The sequence below is a fragment of the Mustela erminea genome, chromosome 21 (assembly GCF_009829155.1).
Source record: "Mustela erminea isolate mMusErm1 chromosome 21, mMusErm1.Pri, whole genome shotgun sequence".
NCBI classification, from domain to species: Eukaryota; Metazoa; Chordata; class Mammalia; order Carnivora; family Mustelidae; genus Mustela; species Mustela erminea.
The window spans coordinates 31,826,589-31,841,381 of record NC_045634.1 but is presented as its reverse complement, the minus strand read 5'-3'; the positions used below and the strand labels follow the sequence as shown (position 1 = coordinate 31,841,381).

Sequence of the window (14,793 nt, the reverse complement as noted above, 5' to 3'; positions counted from 1 at the left end):
ATGATAGTAGCAGAAGTGATCTTTGAGCTCATCTGTTCTTGCACCATCGCTTTGCAGATTAACCAAGGCCAGAGAGGTTGAATGACTTTGGACCAGGAGTGAATCAGATCTAGAACCCAATTCATTTGTCTCCAAGTCCAATCTTTAATTTTGGTTTTTAATTATCCCACCTATGAACAATAGTTATTTGAGTACAGGACTCCAATTGTTAGACTTCATCACATTTTACTAAAAGCACTTTTTGAGAAAAACACAGACGATAAAAAATAGTGTTATTTTTGGTACCTATCCAAGGAAATGTCTTAGAGAATAGCTGGTGCTTTTCTTGTTGGTTTGTTTTGTTTACCTTCACTCAGGCAAGCCTCTGCCCCTTCTTTTCCTGCATCTTTAGGAATCGACTTCCACGAGATAGTGAATTACTTGCCCCAATCCAGACGGAGCTTAAAACCAAGTGTCCTTCAGTTGATACCCTGGAGAGGGGACAGAACTCGACATGTCTGTATTTTATACTGCCACCAGGGGGCAGCACAACCAAGCAGTCCAATCAGTTTTCTTTCTTTGTCCTTTGATTTTTAATCAATGTGACAAACGGTGGAGTATAATATTGAGTGGTATTGAGTGGACGTCTATAACCCCAAATCACACCACCCTGCTGGCTTCCATCCCCAGATGGGTTCTACGATATGGGTTTAAAGTGAGATGACTTGGGGCACCTGGGTGGCTCCGATGATTAAGCATCTGCATTTGGTTCAGGTCGTGATCCCCAGGTCTTGGAATGGAGTCCCGCATCGGGTTCCCAGCTCAGCTCAGCGGGCATTCTGCTTCTCCTCGCCCCCCCTGCCCCGTCTCTCTCTCTCTTTCAAATGAATAAATAAAATCCTAAAAAAAAATAAAGTGCAATGACTTGGCGTAGGACTCCAGCTTCAGGTAACCCATCCAGGAATCCAGACTTTGTGACCTTACTCATGAAGTTCAGTGTAGAGAAGCATGTGCTCTTTTTCTAGGTATCTCCAATTTCAACTAGGTCATGTAGCTAATTCCTGGAATAAATCCCTTTTTAGGTAGCATTGTTTTAGAGGAACTATGAATTAGGCATGAGAAGTGCTTGCTTTTCCATGAACTGTGAGGTCATAGCCTCTCGGCCTCAATCTAAGACTCCTGGTCTTAGTTTTCTACTACGTAAAATGAGGAGACGTGTCAAAATGGACTTTCTCCCTAGGGTGTCTTTACCGAGGTGTAATATCCTATGTTTCTTAGAGGGAATGGGCAGTAAAAAATATGAAATTCCCCACATCACCAAGACTGGCAGGACGTCTCCATGTTTGTGTGGTGTAACCCCAGGAGCAGAAGAGGAGAAATAGCTGAGTCAAAACACATCAGTTCATACGTCTGACACAGAATTTCTTAAACCGGGAATGATCCAGTCAGAATACAGACTTGGGCTTTGCACCTCACAGTAGGATTTAAGATCCCTAGAATGTACTTCCTCTCTGTAGACTTTGAGGCACTTTGATGGAGGATGATTTCTGATATTTAGAAAACTGGCAGGCCGCCCCCGGAGATGTGTAGCCGCTGTGATTGACAGCTGGTTTCAGAGACGTGTCTTCCTGGCTTTGGTTAGGGGTGAGGATGTATCAGAACGCATTGCTGAGTGCTGACGAATGAAAGGCAAGTAGGGACTTTTCTACTTGCATGATCTCTAAAGATCTTGAAGGCATCATTTGTAAAGCAAATGGACTAAATATCATTTATAATAGTCTAAGAGAAGTTTTCTTTTTTATATTAAAAAAGAGACTTGGGAAGTCGAGGCCTTTTAAATGGAATGTGTGCCAGTTTTCCGGGTAAGCAAACTGCTACAGCATTTTTCCTTGATTGTCAGTGTTTTAAGACTGAATTATTCAAGTCAGCAGCTGGTTTCTTTGTTAATAGAGCTCACACGAAATAACGTTCTATGATGTGCTTCAAACGAATCCCCTGTTTATGATTTATTTGCATAGAGCATTAGTCATTATTATTGTTATTTTCAGTCAAGAAATCTGAGGTTGAAGCATCTGAAGCACATTTTAGGACAAGAACGTGAAGACGTGAGACGGGCTCTTTACCGACCTTATCTGAGTGTACGTCCTACCTTTCCGGCGTACTTCACATTTTTGGATATTTCACAGGCTTATTTTCAAGGTCAAGAATAAAGAAAAGGTTGGAGGACCGAAAGAGCAAACCCTTCTTTCTCTTCCTATTAGGGAATGCTCGGCTTCCATTAAGGTGAGGCACTTTCTGTAGACGCAAGGCAGTATATTCAACCAATAGTCCAAACGCACAACATTCTTTCTTTTCTTTTTTTGGCCTGACCTTCTTGGAAGCCTGTAATAGTTGCAGAAATAGAAATGTAACCTTTTCACATCGGTTCCTCCATGTGCAAAAATGGAGGTCATTAGATAGTGAAATCTTCTTTCACTTCATGATTATGAAGATTGTGAAACACTCTTCCGGCTGGAACCCCCTTGGATCCATTGGCTTTGGCGTCCCGGTCAATCTCGGCAAACCATGTCTTCCCAGTTGATCAGCCCATCAGGTCACTGCCAACAGAGAAGATTAAGGCAGGTGCACGCAGCTCTTTGTGGCGAATTAACGAGTGGTTGTGAGAAAAAAAAGACCACTGAGGGAAAGAGAGCCCAAAGTAATCAGCAACCAGAGTACAAAAGGCATTAGATTAATGTTACAGCTCCGCTGGCTTTGTAATTGAGAGAGGATCAGAAAGAATGAGGAAAGGTTTCTTTTGTGTCTCCATTGATAGGAGATTTCACAAATTTACTATGTTTAGCCCTTTTAAAATTGTTCAGTGCCTCAGCCCAGTGATTTTCCTCTTAGAGGCATCCTTCCCTAACAGCTGTCCTGCAGAATCTGTTCTAGGAACTGAGGTAGCAGAGCACATCGCGTTTACCTCGGAACACAACCCGTGGAAGACCGTGTCTTTGTGGGGAATCCCAAGCTCCAGAGCCGACGTAGGTACTCCCATGCAGAATTCAGAGTGTATCTGAATTCCATTGTTTTCTTTCGGTGGCAAGAATTTCAAGATTGAATGTAGATTCCAGAACGTAAGACTGGTAACAGGTCTCTAGCCCTGGGAGGTAAACCCGTGTTCTGTTATGGGTATGATCCTGCGTGTTTTCCTTCATTTTCTGCTTGCAAAGTTCCTTCCACTGTCTCAGAGACCGGTGTGTGAGGACCAGCTTGAAATGCTCCACTGTAATTAAGAAAACAAATAAATACATCTCTCTCCCCCTGCAAAACAAAAACTAACTAAAAAGAAAACCCCACAGTAGGGGCGCCTGGGTGGCTCAGTGGGTTAAGCCTCTGCCTTCAGCTCAGGTCATGATCCCAGGTTCTGGGATCGAGCCTCGCATCGGGCTCTCTGCTCAGCAGGGCGCCTGTTTCCTCCTCTCTCTGCCTGCCTCTCTGCCTACTTGTGATCTCTCTTTGTCAAATAAATAAATAAAATCTTTAAAGAAAAAAGAAAGAAAACCCCACAGTATGCCCACGTGGCCCCCTGCTGGGTCGTCCCTCTGCTGCTTCCTGTGGATTGATTCCTGCTGTTCTCTCCCTAAGCAGACCACCATGGGGAGGTTGACCATCTGTTGCTGGGTCACAGATGCCTCTTCAAAATGTTGCTCGTCATCTTCTGTCCCATTTCTAAATGACTAGCTACGGCTCTCTGTTGCTTCTACCACCTGCTGAAAAGCTGACAAAACAGGTCTGTCTCTATTTGGAATCTTGGGTTTTGAATCTTCTTTTAAGGCACATAAATCTCTTGTTTTTAAGACACGCACCCAACACACAGAGTTCTTTTATAAAGTAACAATCTTCTGCTAATGATGTCTGATGGCAGAGGCCCCTCATTTTCCGTTTTAAGATTTAACATTTTCTCATATTGTATCTCATAAAAATCAAGGACATGGCACTAAATTTTATTTTGATAAGATCTTTCCTATAGGGACCTAAGATAAGAAGGTCTAGACACGTTACATTCCAAAAATCTATCATAGGAATAGAGCTTAAGACTGGAGAACAACACTGTCCGATAGAAATATAATAGTGGTCGTAGTAAGAAACAGAAGGCAGAAAGAAACAGGTAAAATTAATTTTAATAATACATTTTCTTTAACCAGGTATACCCCAGACATTATGTCAACATATAGTAAATATACAACTATTAATGTGATATATTATACTCATTTCTTTGACGTCTGGCGTGCATTTTATGACTTAGAGAAGGCCTCCATGAATGCTTGTGACATTTTAAGTGTTCAACAGCTACGTGTGTCTAGTGGCTCCTGAACTGAACAGGGCGGTTCTAGGGGATTAATTGACTATTATGTCTGTTACACAGCTATTGTAAAACAAATCCGGTGTTTTGTTCTAGATGGGAGTTGGATGATTGATTCTGTGTAGGTAACAAAACTGTGTTCTCTCAGAAGACCTAGAAACCCAGTGTGTCTTCTTATCCAGATAGATAGTTATTCCACTCAGGTAGAAATCCATGTTCTACTAAATTATGCAATTTTCCCTTCGAGGGGGTGATGAGATTGATAGTTACTTGATTTATCCCAATAATTGTTTACTCTGAGAGGCGGCAGCTGGACACTTAAAACCTCTGGTGTTTACGGTGTCACAACTGTGTATCTATCTTTGGAGACTTGAAATAACCTAAAATTTAGAGATTCTCTTTGCGAATTCACTGTAATAGAAAATGACATGGTGACACATTTATATCGGTCAAGGATCAAATTTTCTTGCCAACTTAATCCAGAGAATGATACATTAAATGTAAAATAAAGAGAAAACACAGTGGTGTACAATGCAGAATAAAAAAAAAAAAAAAAAAAAAAAACGGAAACAAACAAGCAAACAAACAAAAACCCCACTACTTTCCGTGGGAAAAAAAGTGGTAAATTTAATGGTGAAATTTCCTAGGAACACAACGCAACTTAACATCTTTTTCCTGCCAAGTAGCAGGACTTCTTTAAAAGCTCTCATCTCATTTCCAAAAGGAAATAGAAAATCAATGAAAACATCAACAAGTCAAGTAAGCCAGGTGCTTCAAAGGGGAAATAGAAAATCAATGAAGATCCAGCAAAGTCAGTTCTATGGTAATGTTTGTAAAGAAAATGAATATATGTTAAGGAAGAAAGTGGACATGGTGTATGCAAAATGGACAGAATCCCTTAATGCAAACTATCTTAGAGATACTCGTTTCTCAGAGAGTCCGTGCTCTGATGTTTTCCTTGGCTGGCTTTTGAAGCAAAGAAGAGCTAGACTCAACATGAGCCCATCACCCTTAGTTATTATATATTTCATTGTAATTTAGGTTATGCTGTTTGTACTCATCTATATGACTTGAATTAACTTTTGATGCAAAACGGGTTCTAAGATGCTGGTTCTCATCCATCTTTCTGGCATTCAGAACACTCAGACCAAACATAGCATTTGGATTTTCCTTCTTTCTTTAGTTATAGTGTAAATCTTATCACTGTTTCATCCACATATTTAAAACACATACTGTTAGCTTCCCTGGAAGACTTCATATAGTTATAGAATAAGACTTCACATATGAATATGGTTATTCATTTGAAATAGCTTTTAATCTATATAATTTATAATGACTTCTAAGTCACCTCTAGATATTTAAAAATGGTGAAAAACCTCAGAATTGCGAAATTGAGTTCTAAGTTTAATATAGATAATATTTTAGTTACTTTGATACTGTTGAATGGGCAATAAAATAAGTGTATCCTGAAAGGATTTCTAAAAATTTTAATCAAGAATATGTAAGATAATAAGAAGAGGATTGAATAGCTATTAAAATAAATTTTAAAGCTGCATTTGCTTGTTAACATAAACTTTTCATTTTAGAATAGTTATATATTTATAGTAAAACTGTGAAGATAGTACAGAGTTTCCATGTACCCTATCCCTAGTTTTCTTGATATTTTACATCTTAGTCAATTTGGTAGATTTGTGGCAAGTAATGAACCAATATTATTACATTATTATTTTAAAAGTTGATATTCTATTTGCATTTTCTTGGTTTTCACATAACACCCTTTTTCTGACCCAGGATTTCATCCAGATACCAAAATATATTAGCCTTCATGTCTCTTGGCTGAGAGAGTTTCTCAGAATTTCCTTATTTTTGATGATAGTTTGGAAAATTACTGGTTAGATATTTTGTGGACTGTACCACATTTGGGGCTGTCTAATGTCTTCTTGTCTTTAGAATGGGATTATGTGTTTGGGGAGGAAACCTACAGAGTAGTGTTGCCATTTTTATGACATGGAGGGTGCATACTGGCAACAGGACTAACCATTGTTGAGGCTGACGTAGAATTCCCTGAGAACTGTGTGTGATGTGACAGTTTTCTCCATGATGAAGTTAATATCCCCCCCTTTTTATCCGGTTACCTTTAGAAATAAGTCACTCTGTGAAGCCCACACTTAAGGAATGAGGGGTTATGTCCCATCTCCCTGAAGATGTTCTATCTACATAAATTGTTTAGAATTTTTCTGCATAGGAGATTTGTCCCTTCCTTTATATTTGTTTAATCATTCATAACTGGATAGATTCATGGATATGGATGTAGACGAGATGCAGACTCATGGATAGGGATGTAGACGAGATGTAGACTCATGGATATGGATGTAGACGAGATGTAGACTCATGGATAGGGATGTAGACGAGATGTAGACTCATGGATAGGGATGTAGACGAGATGCAGACTCATGGATAGGGATGTAGACGAGAGGCAGACTCATGGATAGGGATGTAGACGAGATGCAGACTCATGGATAAGGATGTAGACGAGATGTAGACTCATGGATAGGGATGTAGACGAGATGCAGACTCATGGATAGGGATGTAGACGAGATGCAGACTCATGGATAAGGATGTAGACGAGAGGTAGACTCATGGATATGGATGTAGACGAGATGTAGACTCATGGATAGGGATGTAGACGAGATGTAGACTCATGGATAGGGATGTAGACGAGATGTAGACTCATGGATAGGGATGTAGACGAGATGCAGACTCATGGATAGGGATGTAGACGAGATGTAGACTCATGGATAGGGATGTAGACGAGAGGCAGACTCATGGATAGGGATGTAGACGAGATGTAGACTCATGGATAGGGATGTAGACGAGAGGCAGACTCATGGATAGGGATGTAGACGAGATGTAGACTCATGGATAGGGATGTAGACGAGAGGTCATCCAGTACTACTTTATCTTGTTGATCAGATTGTTCCAACTTCTGCTGTTGGGAGGTTGTCCAGTCGCCTCTTCTGTCTCTTTGACATGTGTCATGACGGCATGTACCTACCACATTTTTTGAAGCTTCTCTTTACTCTCAGGCACTACAGGATCCTATGGGCCTCTCTTACTGCCCAGGGCCCAGACCTAGAATCAGCCATTTTGCTACTGTTGCTGCATTCCCTTTATTTCAGAATGGTATTAGAAGCCGTGATCTGAAACTGTTGCGGTGGTGTAAAACCACTGCTTCTAGGGCTCTCGGTTGATTAGAATATAGATCATATCCTTTTTGATCCCCGTTTTCCAGTGATTTTGGTCTTAAATATTAGTCACAGAGAGGCCATCTGATTGCTATGTTATATTCATGGGCTGCATCCTTTAATAGGATGACGATAATAATCATGCTACTTGTAATCCCTTCTAGGCAGCACCCTTGTTTAATGGATGAAGTCACTATTTGCCTATTTTTGTTTTAAATGGTGGCTTTTCACTTTTTTAACCAGATAGACCTATTAGAGATAATGGTCATTCAAAATACAAAGGGTAATGATAGAGGTTTGTACTGATTTTTACAGAAGCACAAAAGAAGGGAAATTAGCTTAACCTTTGAAGTCAAGTTCAAGGATGAATCAGATGTTTCAAATAATAAACAAATCATGAAGTCTGTAGTTTGGGCCCTATGATTTCTTTCAGTTCACACACACACACACACACACACACACACAGGGTTCATCCACTTAAAGTTGCACCACATGTGGTTGTGCTGATTGGATGGTGTTACTGTCCCAGAGTTAAACCGTTGTGCCTCGGTCTCAAAACCATAGTTAAGGGGGTCCGCGGAGCTCTGTTTCCCATGTGACTCTTCATGATTGTGTGACTTGATACAGTGTTAGTTTTTACTGAGGTAACTACAACAACAACAAGAAAGTAGAAATCTCAGTGGCTTGCTTCAAAATAAACACTTATTTCTGCCAAGCTTGGTTCTTTGTGTCTTCTCATTCTGAGACCTGTGGTCTTGGAGTAGCCTCCAGGTGGCTGATTCTGGCCTCGTGGTGGATAGTAAGCACAGTGACGTGCTGTGCCCACTGCACCACAATGAAAGCTTCTGCTCAGATGTGCAAAGTGTCACGTGTGTCGTCAGAGCCCGAAGTCAGCAGTCCCGAGCCAGGGCCATATGCTCCGACAGGAGGCACAGAGCATGTCATGTGCAAATGCGCAGAGGTCTAGCCGCAGATGACAGGGAGGGAGTGAGGAGTTGGAAAAAACAGCCCAACCTCTTAAGCCCCGACTAAATACTTTTATGTTAGGGTTACCCTGAGAGGTAAGTGTGAAAACAACATGAAAAGAAAAAGAAAATAGTAGCTCAAAACCAAGACAGAAATTCGTTTCTCCCTGACACAATAAAGTCCAAGGGACTGGTCCATGGTCACTGTAACACTCCACATGGTCAGGGACCAAAGTTCTTTCTGCCTTGTCTCTCAGCTTTGTGTGATCATGGTTTAAGATGGTGCCAGGTAGTAGTATGGAGAAAGAAATGAACAACGGCATATGTTTTTTCTTTTTTTTCCAGAAGTATCTAGAAAATTGCTAAACAACAACTTTATTTACATTCCATTGACCAAAACAGGGTCCTATAACTACATGTAAGTATGAGGGAGTGTGGTGAATATAGTTTTTATTCTTTGTGTCTTTGCGTCCGGCTAAGTTGTTTATTACTGTGGAAGAAATGGAGAAAGACTCCAGAATAAAAACACAGTAACAGGTCTTGGGGCAGATTTCTTTGTGGGCTGGGGAATGAGGAATATAAGTTGATTAAAAACCCAGATGAGGGGTGCCTGGGTGGCTCAGTTGGTTAAGCAACTGCCTTTGGCCCAGGTCATGGTCCCAGAGTCCTGGGATCGAGCTCCGCATCAGGCTCCCAGCTCCATGGGGAGTCTGCTTCTCCCTCTGACCTTCTCCCCTCTCATGCTCTCTCTCACTCTCTCTCTCTCTCAAATAAATAGATAAAAATCTTAAAAAAAAAAACAGATGAAAGGCAGAAACAGGTGAAAGAAATCCAGAAAAGATGGTCCATTGTGCTGCAGATGCAATAAAGTCCCAACAGACTTTGAGCAGAGGAGAGAGACAGTTTGAGGATGGAAATGACTTTTCATTTTTGAAGGTAAGAGCTACAAACCAGTTTCTCAAAGTGTTTAAGAACACTTATTTTTTTCTGTTAAAGTGTGATGCATCTCAGGATATTAAGTGAACTAAAAACGGCCCCAGATTTCTTTCAGTTCTGTGATCCTTCATTTTTATTTAAGTCATTCATTTCCTCTGGTAGTCTAATCAAACGGCTTAAAAGGGATCTCTGAGATTCCCGGCGTATGCTTAGCTGTTCAAATATTTTCTGAACAAATTAATGGACTTGCAAATCAGACAAGAGAGGAAAAGTTAAGCTGAAATCTGCATTATTTGCTCTGTAAAGCTGAGAATGAAAAGATGTACTGTGTACTGTTAAAAGATAAACCGAGACATATTAAAAATTTTCAAGAAGATGTTTGAGCAAAAATCGACTCAAATTGGGCAGTGCCAAGCTGGAAGTGATTAGGATACCAAGGGCAGCACGGGGAGAGAATTATACAGAGAAAATGTGGAGACAAAGTAAGGAAACTACCGATGGGCTGCAACTCAGGGCCTACTTGGGTGTTCATGATCGGTCATTCTTAGCATTTTGATCTCACAACACCGAGACATCTGCAGGCTTTCACGTTGGTTTGCTCATGTAGACCACCATTTTGGTCTCATTGGCTCCTTGTTGAACTTACCTAAGTTTCCCCCTTTTGATCATCCTGTCCCACACGAGAGATTGACCACGTGCTGATACTGGCGCCACGCGCAGTCACCGTGAGCATTAAGATGCTCTTGTCTCATTGTGAGGCTCAGAGTCTGATGTCAGGTCCGGGAAGGACCGTTTCGCGGTTCCTCTCATCTCTCTTTCTCCAAGCACGCTGAGATCATAAGAGGTGCCCCTGATGGTGGGACCTGAAAGGGCATCAGCCTGTTTTAGCCAAGTAACTTGTTTGTGACCAGGGTACTGCTGGGGGTATTCGCAATGGCACCGACTCTTCCTTGTTTAGCCGGTAAGTGATCTAAAGTAATTCTGTTATCTAATACTATCTTTGCAAGAAAGTCTAGGGACTTGGGTTGTGTAGCTGTGGCCTTAGCAGGAGATTCAGTGGTAAGTTACCCGAGTTAAGGAACATTGTCTGCCTGTGCGTTCACGGGAGGAAAAAGAAAAAGGCAAGTAGTAAAAAAGGGCAAAAGGAATACAGGTTTCATACTGGCCATGTTCCACCATCTTGGGAGGGCTGTCCACTTCAAGATGCCGTCTGCTTGTGGGGAAGACCCTCCCTAGTCCATTTTAATTACAGATCTCCAGCTGGTGTGCAGTTCTAAGAGTCTGGGCGATGAGGACCTAAAGTTCAAGTTTCTGCAGTTTGGCTGCCAGGCAGGGAGTGAGAAGAACCTGGTGGTCCCTTCCAAGGAGGTTCAAGGGCAGTCTTTGTTCTAAGTGATTACACATTAGAAGCTCGTTCTATCAAATCTGCAGAACTGGGATGTGAGAGGGACTTGCCTATGACACCTGGAGACTGCAGGGAAGCAGCCAGCTCTACACAACTTGCTTCTGTTTGCCTTTGCTGCTGGGGGCTAAGTAGGGCTGTCTCCTTTGGTTTCCTTGTTTGATGCCAGAACTGTCAAGAGGTAAACTGAGGGAGATTAAAAATCTTAGGAGTTTATCTGAGCAAAAAAAATCTCTTCAGATTGGGCAGTGCCAAACCGGAAGTGGTTGGGAATGCGCTTCCAGCTGGAGCTTGAGAGACTGACCTAGAGAGGAGGCAGAAGCTAAGTAAGAAAATGATCGTCTCTAGCTTAAAACCTACATGGCTATTTGTGATCGGTTGTCCTCAGTGTTTGGATTTTGTGACCTTGAAGCATTTACAGGCTTAGATTTTGGTTTGCTTGCCGTGGCCGTCATGTTATCAGAGCTACGTGAGTCTGATGACTTTCAATTAATTATAGCAGAACCAACACTTTAACTTAGGACGGTGGATGTGAATATACCTTCTAATAGGTCTGCCTGCCTGTCTCTCTGTCTATTATCTGTCATGTATCTGTGTGTCTATCTATGCAAGTGCTGGTTTAAAAAGAATGGTAATGCATTAGAGTGTAATGGGAATTTAATGCTGACAGTTTCAGTTACAGCATTTCCCTTAACCAGCATTTTCACATGCGTACACACTGGATACGGAACATACCTGTGTTACCTACACTTCGACCCCTAGTCTCCATCTGTTACAACTATTACTTAGGGCAAATCCCAATATTTCTGGAGAATCTTCAGACATACTTTAAAAGTGTGTGTGTGTGTGTGTGTGTGTGTGTGTGTGTGTGTGTAAGTCACCAGTTGGCTATAAATGGTACATTTTACATTGTGTTTGAGAATGGTCTTGCAGTTCTGGAAGGTAAATACAAAGCAGCCATTTTCTGTTTAGTTTTTTTTGGTTGTTTGTTTGTTTGTTTCTGTGTTGTTTTGAGGGTAATAGTTAGTACACACCTTGACAGTCCGAAAGTTAGGCTTTATTTATTTATTGTTACAGTTCATCCTTTTGTTCTTTCATTCTTGTAGCACACAAAGTGAATGCCAAAAATTTTATTTAGCATTATACATCTGGGGGACTGCCGTGACCTTTAGAATGGCGGCATCAGAGGGATCTAGGGACATATATGCTGTGAACATTTAATAATACCTGTACCGTGACTTAGTATTTCCATACTTTTGTACTACAAAAATATAGCACTGGGACCATGGTTGAAAAGTTCAAAAACACTAAAGTTGTCGAGTAGGAGGCATTTCAGATACTTGCCTAACCGTTCTGTGCGATGTTTGGTTCTGCTTTGTTGGAGTTTCGGGTTATTTAAGTCTTGCTGCCTTGCTTTGTAATCAGGACAGACTTAACCATGATTATTTACTATTTGGGACGGCCATATCATGTTCAATGCCTTCTAAAGTCTCAGGCTCAATGACTAGCATAATAACGTGTTCAACAATCCTACTAGACGCTGTTGCAAACCCAGATCTGTGTTTCTGAAGTGACCCGAACCAGTTCTTTTGTACTAGATGTGTTTCAACGGCGTTTTCTCTTTGCTTCTCTGACGAAGGCCTCTGGAAGAATGAGCTCCCCTGCAACCCCCGCCCCGGCCCCCTTTGCTTTTGAAGCCTGGGATCAGGAAAATGACCATTTCTCAGCTCCCTCGCCTCAGCGGTCGGTAGCAGCACTCGTAGCTCGCTCCCCGGTCCTTCCCGAATAGAACAGTTCTGCCTGCCACATCGCTTTGACTTCGCACGCACGTCACATCATTAGAGAAATGCCCAATATTCATCGTTCTCCAACGTGCGATCGTGCAATCAGGGAGGCCAGTATGGGGAGGATGCTCAGGGCCATTTAGCGTTCAAAAGCCTTCAGATCTTCCCCCCAGCCCCCCAGGTGCTAAGCCTTTGCGGCAGCGGCAGCAGCAAGCTCTGCTTTTTTGACAGCAGGAATAGCTCTGTGGCCCACTTTCTCTTCTCAACTTTAGCTCAACTTCAGACTTTCACTTTTTTCCCCTCTTTTGCTGCAGCGAGGGATCACACGCTGAGTAAATAATCCATAGACCATGATCTGCTGTCCTGTCAGGCTTGTTAGCCAGACTCGAGCCCCCAGCGTCGGAAACCTGCCCGAGGAGCGTTCCCAGGTAGGCTTCTTAACTACCTCCCCCCCTGGCTACCATCATCGCCGCTTACAGACTTCGAGAACTCCCTGGTAGCACACTGACTATATTTGGGAGAACTAATTGGTGGTTCTGGTGTCTTTGTTAGGAAAAAGTGACACTTTTTGAAGTTAATAAAAATCTCTTCGGCTACAGCCTTTTATCAGATGTAACAAAACATTGTTTGAACAAATATGCTCTCAGTAGTAGTGACAGTTCATTTCTGCTCTTCCTTGCCATCAACATCCCGCGAAGGAAAGCTGTAGAAGTTCCTTAAAGGCGTAAAATTAGTTTTTGAGTAATGGCAGTTCCTGATAGAAAATTGCTTTTCCGATCAATAACTCAATTCAATTAGGTTCCAATTTGATTGCATCAGCATCTTTATAATATGTATTTAGGGAATCTATGTTTCAGTTGTCCTTAAGCAATTTTTGATATGTGTTTCAATGCTGTACAGACTTTTTTTCATTATATTATTGACTCCTGCAGGAAAGAAACAAATTCATCAAACATCACAATTAAGAACGTGACTCTGATCATCTAGGTAAGGCATCCACAAAACAGAAAGTGGTTCCCTTTGGTCTTGACCGATGGAATTTCTTTTGAGAGATGGGAGAGAAGGGAGAGAGAGAGAGATGAAGAAAGTGATTCTGCTCCTCGGGGACGGGAAGTTTATCTCAGTAAAATAGAACTTGATACATTCATCAGTCACTGAAAATTCTGCAAAATTAGTTTCTCAGTATCTGAACTCTAGTACAAGACATACTTAAAAAAAATTGTTTCTTGCCCATTTGTTTATGTTAAAACACATGTGTTCTTTTTCAGTTGAGAAAACAGGATCCATAGGATTCGTCCCCGGGGTGACTGACAGGATGTGTCCTCCTTGCTCCTATGCTCCATAACATGATAGAATCATAATATTTAGCATATACCCACACAAAACGTAAAGCCTAGATAAAATAGACCATAACCTTAAGACTTTTTCTAAAGGAATTCTGAAACTAACCACTGATTATAGCTCAGTGCTGTCTTACCAAGTATTTTGACTCTATGGAAAAAGAGAAAAGTCTACCTTACTCATCCAAATCTGTCCACTATGCTACCTTGTAGGAGTTTTGTTTTCTTTTTTAAAATTTAGATTTCTTTTAAAGAAGAGTAGAATGTGTTAAGCGGTCTAATTATTTTAAATTGTATTTTATTATGCTAAAACGCCAGTTAACGTGAGATCTACACTCTTAAATTTTTACTTGCCAAGTACATGATTGTTGACCATAAGGGCAGTGTTTTATGGCAGATCTCTAGAACTTGCTAAATTGAAACTATGGCTATTGATTAGTAACTGGTAAACTTCCCTTTACCCCTGGAAACCGGCATTTTGCCCTTTGAGTCTATGAATTTGGCTGTTTTAGAAACGTCGTGGACGTGGAATCATCAGTACCTTTGTTCCCATGACTAACTGGTTTCACCGAGCATGACGTCCGTAGGGTTCACCCATGTTGTCGCAAGCTGCAGGATTTCCTTCTTTTTAAAAGGCTGGATGTTCTACATTTAGCATATACCGTATTTTCTTTATCCAGTCATTTGTCAATGGACATTTAGGATCTTTCCAAATCTTGGCTGTTACAAATAGTGCTGCAGTAAATACGGGACTGCCGATATCTCGTTGAGATCCTGATTTCAGTTCTTTTGGATAA

General features: G+C 41.3%; 1 long non-coding RNA gene across 2 annotated transcripts in view; it reads left to right on the top strand.

The window, feature by feature from the left end:
• Window positions 1-13,643, top strand: part of LOC116581695 — a 91,841-nt gene extending 78,198 nt beyond the window's left edge. The window contains exons 4-5 of one of the 2 annotated variants that reach the window (XR_004282179.1): window positions 12,971-13,084; window positions 13,589-13,643. This is a non-coding gene — a long non-coding RNA (uncharacterized LOC116581695). Of the gene's footprint in view, window positions 1-12,970; window positions 13,401-13,588 lie in introns of those variants that run through there. The other variant, XR_004282178.1, reaches the window with a different exon arrangement.
• Window positions 13,644-14,793: the final 1,150 nt, after the last annotated feature.